Source organism: Vigna angularis, chromosome 4 (genome assembly GCF_016808095.1).
Source record: "Vigna angularis cultivar LongXiaoDou No.4 chromosome 4, ASM1680809v1, whole genome shotgun sequence".
NCBI lineage: Eukaryota > Viridiplantae > Streptophyta > Magnoliopsida > Fabales > Fabaceae > Vigna > Vigna angularis.
In genome coordinates this window covers 11,638,877-11,647,508 of record NC_068973.1, presented here as the reverse complement: position 1 = coordinate 11,647,508, position 8,632 = coordinate 11,638,877, and positions in this window count along the sequence as shown.

Genomic DNA, 8,632 nt, shown 5'->3' with positions numbered 1-8,632 from the left:
AATTGGAAACCCAAAAATTATCGTTTCTTACAACCTATTTTATTAGATAATTATATTTTGACAACATTATTATATAATTGATCTATGTTAGTATTTATGATTATTATTATTGATCATGAAATAATTTTGGATCAATTACAAAATGACACATATATAATGTTAAAATAATGTTGTTAAAATATCATTATTTATTTTCTTAATAACAAGAAGATTGTTTACATTGTTATTAACTTTCTAATTTCTACTAATAATCACAATGAAATATCTAAGGATTATAACTAGTTTTACTCCTAGCTCAAGAACATATCTCTTTTTCCCTCCCTCCTATTTTCTTGCAAGAAGAAACACATAAGATCTAAAGAGTGGAACACAAATTGTACTCCAGATTGAATGTTCTAGAATGTAAATATTGTATTATAAATTGCACATTCCAAAAATACAATATTACATTTCTGATTACATATTTTAAAATGTAAAAAGCCAAAAGAAATAAGTTTCAAAATGTGTAATTCAAGAAGTCTCTATTTACACAATCCAAAAGTCAAAATGAAAAACAAATACAAAGTATTCACCTATAATAATGCGGCTCGCTCCCACTGTTATAAAACCTATGCGTTTATAACGATATTATGAAATAGGGTGTTGCTCCCTTCACCATCATCCTATACTTCCTCCACCTCCCCACATTATTTTAAATATAATTATATCTTTTAAGTTAAAATTTTTTTTACTTTTATCCTATTTTAAATAATTTGAAATCCTACTAGCACCCACCTACGGAATTTTCTTCTCTTTTCCCCATTTTCGTTTCACCTCCCCACCTCCTGCACTTCCATTCCTTTTTCTTCCCAATTTTTTTTTTGGTTTGAAAGCTTCCATTGCCGCCATGGTGTGAAGGAGCGTCACCGCCATGGTGTGGAGGAACATCAAGGAGCGTCTACAGCATCAACCAGCGTGAGGAAGTATACATCAATGGAGGTGACATCATTCAACGGATGTCCCCTAATAAAAGAAACCCTAAAATGAAAAACGTAACCTTTAAACGGAGGTGACATCTTCAACGGATGTCAACATCCATTTAAGGTAAAACGGATGTCGACATCCGTTGAAGGATGTTGACATCCGTTGAAGGATGTTGACATCCGTTGGATGTCACCTCCGTAAGGTTACGTTTGTTATTTTAGGGTTTCATTTCAAGGTTTATTCGAATACGCACTTGCAGGAAGCACGACACCCACTACACCACGAGAGCGACACTACACCACGAGAGGAAGACTGCTTGATAATTCTTTCCACCACCACCAACCTTTGCAACTTGTAGTATCTCACAACGACGAAAGAAAGAGAGGAAGAAATATAATGTTAAAATGAAAGAAAAGTATTTTACTGATGTACGGGACTAGAATACGTTATTAGTGAAATAGGTTGTGAATGAGTAAAATTAAAAAATAATAACCCTAAAAAATAAAATTTTATTGAAGGGCAAAATAGTAAAGGAAAGGTGGAGGGAGAAAGGTGTGGTGGTGGAGGAAGCAACACCCTATGAAATATCATTTTTGACTGAACCCTATTTTGTTCCACGATTTCTGCAAGCATCACTAAAACCTTACATTTCTTTTATCAAATTTCTCATCCGCAACTCTCGACGTTTTTCATACTCCATGAACAATCTCACCAATCTGCTGGGATTTTGTCCATACGAGTCTTAGATACACAGGAGTTTATTAACTTACGTAACCTCTTAAAGTATATTAAATTTTATTTAACAAAAATATTTTCATATATTTTAAATTTTAAATTTTAAAATTAAAAGTATTTGAATAATTTTTTATTTTTTATTTTTTATTTTAAATTAAAAATAAAAATGATTAAAATACCTCTATGTTTAAAGTATGTTTTTTTAATAAATAAGAATATATTTATCAATTAAATTTGATACAAGGAGTATATAAGTTAGCAAAATATATATATATATAAAATTAACCCCTCTCTGTATCTTTTTGTTGTAATAAAAGCAAAATGAAGATTTCGTAGAAGTTAATTTTAGAACGAGTATTGATAAATTTGATCTCAAATATTTGAGTCGAAAAAATCTTTCTTTGATTTTTCTTATGCGCTTAGCTACCTTTATTTTCGTTCAAGCGCGCATGTCAGTTTTTGTCAGTTCGCTTATTATTTTTAGCTTATGTTATATTCTATTTTGTTTTCTCTTTTGATGAAAAAACAGTTTGCTTTCACCTTTTCTTGTTTTTAATTTGTCTCCTTGCTTTTATTTCCTTTCCTTCCTTCAATGAAAGAGATTTTCAGAGACAATAAGTTCAAAGATCGCGATATTCTAACAATGAATTTTGAACACTTTTTTGACAACACCATGTGTTGTATGTTTATTGGTTTAATTTAAAATTAATTTCTTTTAAAAAACCGTCAAAATAGAAATAAGTAAGTTTTGTTTAAAGTGAGAATCCTAAAATACCCCTGTCTGTTTCATTGGAAATGAAGGTCTCGTTTCCCTGCCTCTTCATTTTGCTTTCTCTGTGATGGTTCCTAGTGCGTCGTGTTGTCTTCCTCCATTTTCGTAAAGGTGGTGTTTTTCGTAGATGTTATAGTGTGCAATGGCAAGGTCCGGTGAGCATTGTCCGACGACGAAGGTAAATGGTTTGTCGTTCCATTTCGTTCCATGGTTTTTTGGTTTGGGTTTAGGTTTGGGGTTCGTATCATTTTGTTTTGGTTATTGGGTTTAGTAGTTTTGCTTATTTTATTTTGGTTGATGCAGTTGATCGTTCGTCACTCTTTTTCGACAAAGTATATATGTACTTTGAACGAACGCTTGACAGACGAACATCGGTCATTGATTGCGAAGACTCCATTTGCGTGGTTTTTAGATTTGAATGTAAATGTTAAACTAGGTAGAAATATATTGAGTGAGTTATTGGGTAAGTGGGATGACTCGAGTAGTGGTTTTTTTGTTGGAAATAAAGTTTTGAATATAAATGAAAATGATTTTTATTTAGGGTTGGGATTGAGTACAGATCGTGAAAATATTAACTTAAAGGAGGAAATGAGAAATATTCAATGTGTGAAATACATAGGTGAAGGAAGAAAGGATTTTAATTCGATATACAAAAATTCTAATGCGAAAACACAAGAAAAAGATCCCTTGTTCTCATTTTTGTAGCCTTTACCTATTGGTAGGGATATGTGAGATTTTATTTCCAAAACGTAGCGGAAAAGTGTTTCCCGTAATGTTTAATATTGTTGACAACTTAAGTGGTTTGGGTAGTTATTGTTGGGGTAGTCTAGTTTATCGTTTTTTGTTACGTAGTTTGTGCAAAGCTTCAGAAGGCTTGAAGAAAGGCAAAGGTACAACAAACGTTTATGTGGATGGTTGTGTTTACATGCTGCAGGCAATTATTACTTGTTGATGTAAAATGTAAATTGTTTGTTTATTGTTTTGTGATTTTAGTTTTTTACTAGAAGTTAAGATGATTTATTTTTCTTAGGTATGGTTTTTTTAGCATTTTGTTCCACCTGAAGGTCTAATTGATAAATTTCCACGAATATTGCATTGGATGAATAGAAGTGTTGGAGACAAGTTCATAAAACGGTGTATGGAGACAGGTTTGGTATGTGGTTTGTTATCCGAAGTTTTTTTATGTTTTGATATATTGACAAAACTTATGTAGTCTGAAATATATGGTTAAATTTCAGGTTGTTGATGATGTTTATGTTGGTGCTTCAACCAAGGATAAGAAAGAATATAGACCAACACCAACAAGAAAGGATGCCCAACCAAGACCAAATAAGATACAAAAAAGAAATCGAAGAGAAACTTTTATGCTTGCCTTAGAGGACTAAGAATTTCTAATTGAAGAACTTAAAAGGAGGGTTGCAGGTTTGGAGGCACAATTGGCTGAAGAGAAGGCAAGACGACAAAATAAAGATCATGGTGGAGAAAGTGTGCCTCGTACAGAACCATCCATGAACACTGGTTTTGTATCCCCTACTGACATTGACACAAATCAACAACCTTTGAAGACGTATGTTAGGGTTGGATCACGAAGGCATTACAAGGGAAGAGCACTTAGGACTCCATACACCGGAACCGTAGTACTTAGAATAAAAAAATGAGTGATATATGTATTGAGTTGATTAATGGAAAGTAAATGATCATTGTAAATACATTAAGAAAACAAAGTGTAATGTATCGGATTTAGTTGAATAATATAAAATTTGAGTTTTTGGTTCGGTCACATATTTTTATTTTCAATAGCATTGTCATTATGATTTGTGGGTTTGTGGATTTGAGTATATGCTGAAGTTTTGTGTTGGATATGTTGCAGCTGTGTTTGTAAGATGTTGGTGTTTGACTGTTGGTAGATGGCGCTTGGTCATGTGATGTGACCCCAAGTAGTGGAGAAGAACCCATTTTGAGTGGGGGGACCAAGTTGTGCAAGGGCTGAATCAGACTGCTCCAAAAACCCTACTGTAATCATTTACACAGTCCTGGTAAACGATTACGCGAGAGAAAATCATGTTTTGTACAGAAACTTCAACTGAAGTAGTTAGTCAGGGTAACATGGGTGACCATTGTCAAAACCAGTATGTTTGACTCACATTTACACTTGTCTTTAGAACATGTTGGTGTTTGACTGTTGGTAGATGGTGCTTGGTGATGTGATGTGACCCCAAGGAGTGGGGAATGACCCATTTTGAGTGGGGGGACCAATTTATGGAAGGGCTGAATCAGACTGGTCAAAAAACCCTGTTGTAATCGTTTACACAGTTCTGGTAAATGATTACGCGAGAGAAAATAAGGTTTTGTACAGAAACTTCAACTAAAATAGTCAGTCAGGGTAACATGGGTGACCATTGTCAAAACCAGTATGTTTGAGTCACATTTACACTTGTGTTTGGAAGTTGTTAGTCTTTGACTGTTTGTAGATGGTGCTTGGTAATGTGATGTGACCCAAAGTAGTGGGGAATGAGCCAATGTGAGTGGGGGGGACCAAGTTAGGCAAGGTCTGAGTGAGACTGCTAAAAAAACCCTGTTGTAATCGTTTACACAGTCCCGATAAACGATTACACGAGAGAATTTCACTTTTTGTACAGAAACTTCAACTGAAGTACTCAGTCAGAGTAACATGGGTGACCATTGTCAAAACCAGTATGTTTTACTCACACGTGCACTTGTCTTTGGAAGAGGTTAGTCTTTGACTGTTTGTAGATGGTGCTTGGTGATGTGATGTGACACCAAGGAGTTGGGAGTGTCCCATTTTAAGTGGGGGCACCAAGTTGTGGAAGGGCTGAGTGAGTCTGCCTAAAAAACCTTGTTGTAATCGTTTACAGTGTCTTGGTAAACGATTACGTGAGAGAAATCCAGATTTTGTACAGAAACTCCAACTGAAGTAGTCACTCATGGTAACATGGGTAACCATTGTCAAAACAATATGTTTGACTCACACGTGCACTTGTGTTTGGAAGTTGTTAGTCTTTGACTGTTTGTAGATGGTGCTTGGTGATGTGATGTGACCCAAAGGAGTGGGGACTGTCCCATTTTGAGTGGGGGGACCAAGTTGTTGAAGGGCTGACTCAGCCTGCTAAAAAAACCCTGCTGTAATTGTTTACACAGTCCTGGTAAACGATTACGCGAGAGAAAATCATGTTTTGTACAAAAACGTGAACTGAAGTAGTCAGTCAGGGTAACATGGGTGACCATTGTCAAAACGAGTATGTTTGACTCACATTTGCACTTGTCTCTGGAACATGTTGGTGTTTGATTGTTGGTAGATGGCGCTTGGTCATGTGATGTGACCCCAAGTAGTGGAGAAGAACCCATTTTGAGTGGGGGGACCAAGTTGTGGGAGGGCTGAATCAGACTGCTCCAAAAACCCTGCTGTAATCGTTTATACAGTCTTAGTAAACGATTATGGGAGAGAAAACAAGGTTTTGTACAGAAACTTCAACTGAAGTAGTCAGTCAGGGTAACATGGGTGATACTCGCCAAGGATGATACTCGCCGCTGGAGCTATCACCGACCACGGCACCAGACTTTCCTTCTCCATCCGCGGCAGCCGCTGCCTCTGATACGACACTGTCACGTCCCGCGGCTGGACAAGAACATCGTCGGCGACAACGCCAATGTTGGAAGCGCCATCGCCCTTCACGACCCTCCTCCTTTCGCGTTCTCTCTTTCACGCGTGAGACAAAGACTCCACTACGACGAGACATCATCGTCGTTGCTCGCCACTCCACCGCTGAAGGCACCTCCGCTGCTACAGGTGCTCGTTGTGACGCTACCTCCGGCAAAGAGCATCGTGGCGGATCAACAACTTTGTCTTCTCCAGCGCGGACCTTGCTTCTACCGAACCAGCCACTAGAATTTTCTCCGCTGACAGTGGTGACTAAGAGCGACAACAATGGAGTCACCCTCGACCTCTTTTGCACGACACTGACATCAACCCAACTCCTATAGTCGCCTTCCTTTGTTTGAAATTAGAACTTGCTGCCGGAAATTGTTTCTATACCCCTCTGATATCTATTTTCTGTTTTGGGTGCTGGGATGAATTTATGTGATGGGAAACATGGTTGAGGTTAGGAACCGAGTGAGTTCTTCTCTGTTTCAGGTGTTGAACCAGATGGAGGACATAATGAAAGATGAATGGATACTGAGGGAGACGATTCAATGGGCGAGTGAAAATGATGGTCATGAGGATAAAAAGAAATCAATTTTGTGTGAGAGATGATTATTGAATGTTCTTTCGGGCTTCAGGGGTTTTTAATAGTTGATGGGTGAAGTTGAACAGGATGTTGATTTGGCTTGTTTTGAATGTAGGGGAAATAGGAGAGAAGTATGATAAGAAGGATGGGAATGGAGATTTGATTGAGATGAAGATGGTGGAAGGGTGTTGGTAGTAGCCGTGGGTGTCAAGATGGCTATGGCGATGGGTGAATATGGATGATGGTTGATGATTGGGTGAGGGGAGTCAAGGTCTAGTTGAGAATCCAAGCGGTTGATGGTGGCTTGCAAGTGAGACAAAGGTTGGAGTGGGCAGAGGCTAGGAAAATGAGGGAATGAGCATGAAGGTTTAGGGAATGGTGGTTTTTTTTTAGCACTGAGGCGTGGTGTCGGTGATGTTATTGGGGTGGTTACAGGTGTGTGAATGATGATGGTGTTAGAAAACGTGGTGGAGGTAGAGGTGTTTGGTCAGAGGTGAATGATGGATGGTGTTGGAGGTAATGGAGTTGGGAGTGAAAAAGGAAAAGTGGTTGGGGTGGTTACTGGTCAGAGGTGCAGAGAAGTGGAGAGCCAAAAAGGGAGCGTGTCAGTGTGCGTGAGGGAGGATCCGTTTCTCTTTTTCTTTTTGAGGATTGGGTGTGAGTGTACGTGATCTTGCTTCTTTTTTTCTTTTTCTTTTTTCTTTCTTTTTAAAATACTCATATGAAAATCAAATCAAATAATAAAAAAACGAAATAAAAAATAATCAAAAGCAGAATTAAAATCATAAAAAAAAACATAAAATAAAATAAAATAAAATACAATAAGATACAATAAAATAAGATAAAATAAAAGGAAATACCTATATTATTTAGTTACCCGGACGAAATTGGGTGTTGACACAGAAAATGCATGAAACGTTAAATGGAAGAGCTACAAAAAATTATAAAAATAGCATTGCCTCATGGTAGATCACCGTCAGTTGAGATCTTAAAATGTCCATCCTTTGCTTGTATAACACCATTTATCTTCTTAATCCATTCAACCTTATTAGATGCACTTTCAGCCTTCAAAACAACAACACTATGTGCTACAACATAAAAACATAGTAATTAAAATGGTTTCAAAAATTTGTAAGAAATAAAAGTGTGCATGTTCCATTGACAACTATATTAATAGAGGATTTTACCTTTCAGAAAAAATTTATAAGGAACTCTATTGGTAATTTTTGTTCACCTATCATGAACAAAAACTGCAATGTCACATGATGCCAAAGACTCCTTATTGGAAAGGAGCTCCTAACTTCGTCTTCTGGTATCTCTCTCAGCAAGAGATATTTTTGTTTTCCTGAAAAAGAAACAATTTACTAAGAGACGAAACAAAAGTTCAGATTTATAAAATGAATAAAATAGAAGCATGGGCAAGAACTGAAACAAATAAGAAAGACAATTTTTTGCCTTGTAAGTAGTGCTATTGAAAAATGTCAACCAGGTATCACTTACCATAGAAACATCAACTACATTTACACCATAACGATCTTCATTGGTTGGATTTTAACCTTCAGAATATGGCCTACATTATTGATTCAACAAGGTATAAGGTGTTGGAAATTATAATATCAATAAGCTTAAAGGTAACACAAAAAAGGAAAAACCTTTCAATAAAAGAATTCAATAATGCAGATTTCCCAACCTTCCTAGGCCCAAAAACAAAGTACTGCAAAACGTTTCTATCTGAATGTTGCTTCTTGCGATCCAAAAGCCGCTTCTTTGTCACACGGACAACAGATGATAGATCACCAGGATAACCAATGTAAATCAGATTCTCCATGCTAAAAGTTGGGTTTAGAAGTGTCATAAGTGACCACTGTGAAGAAAAAGTTAAATTTTGTTAAAACAAACAACAATCAATGTCAAT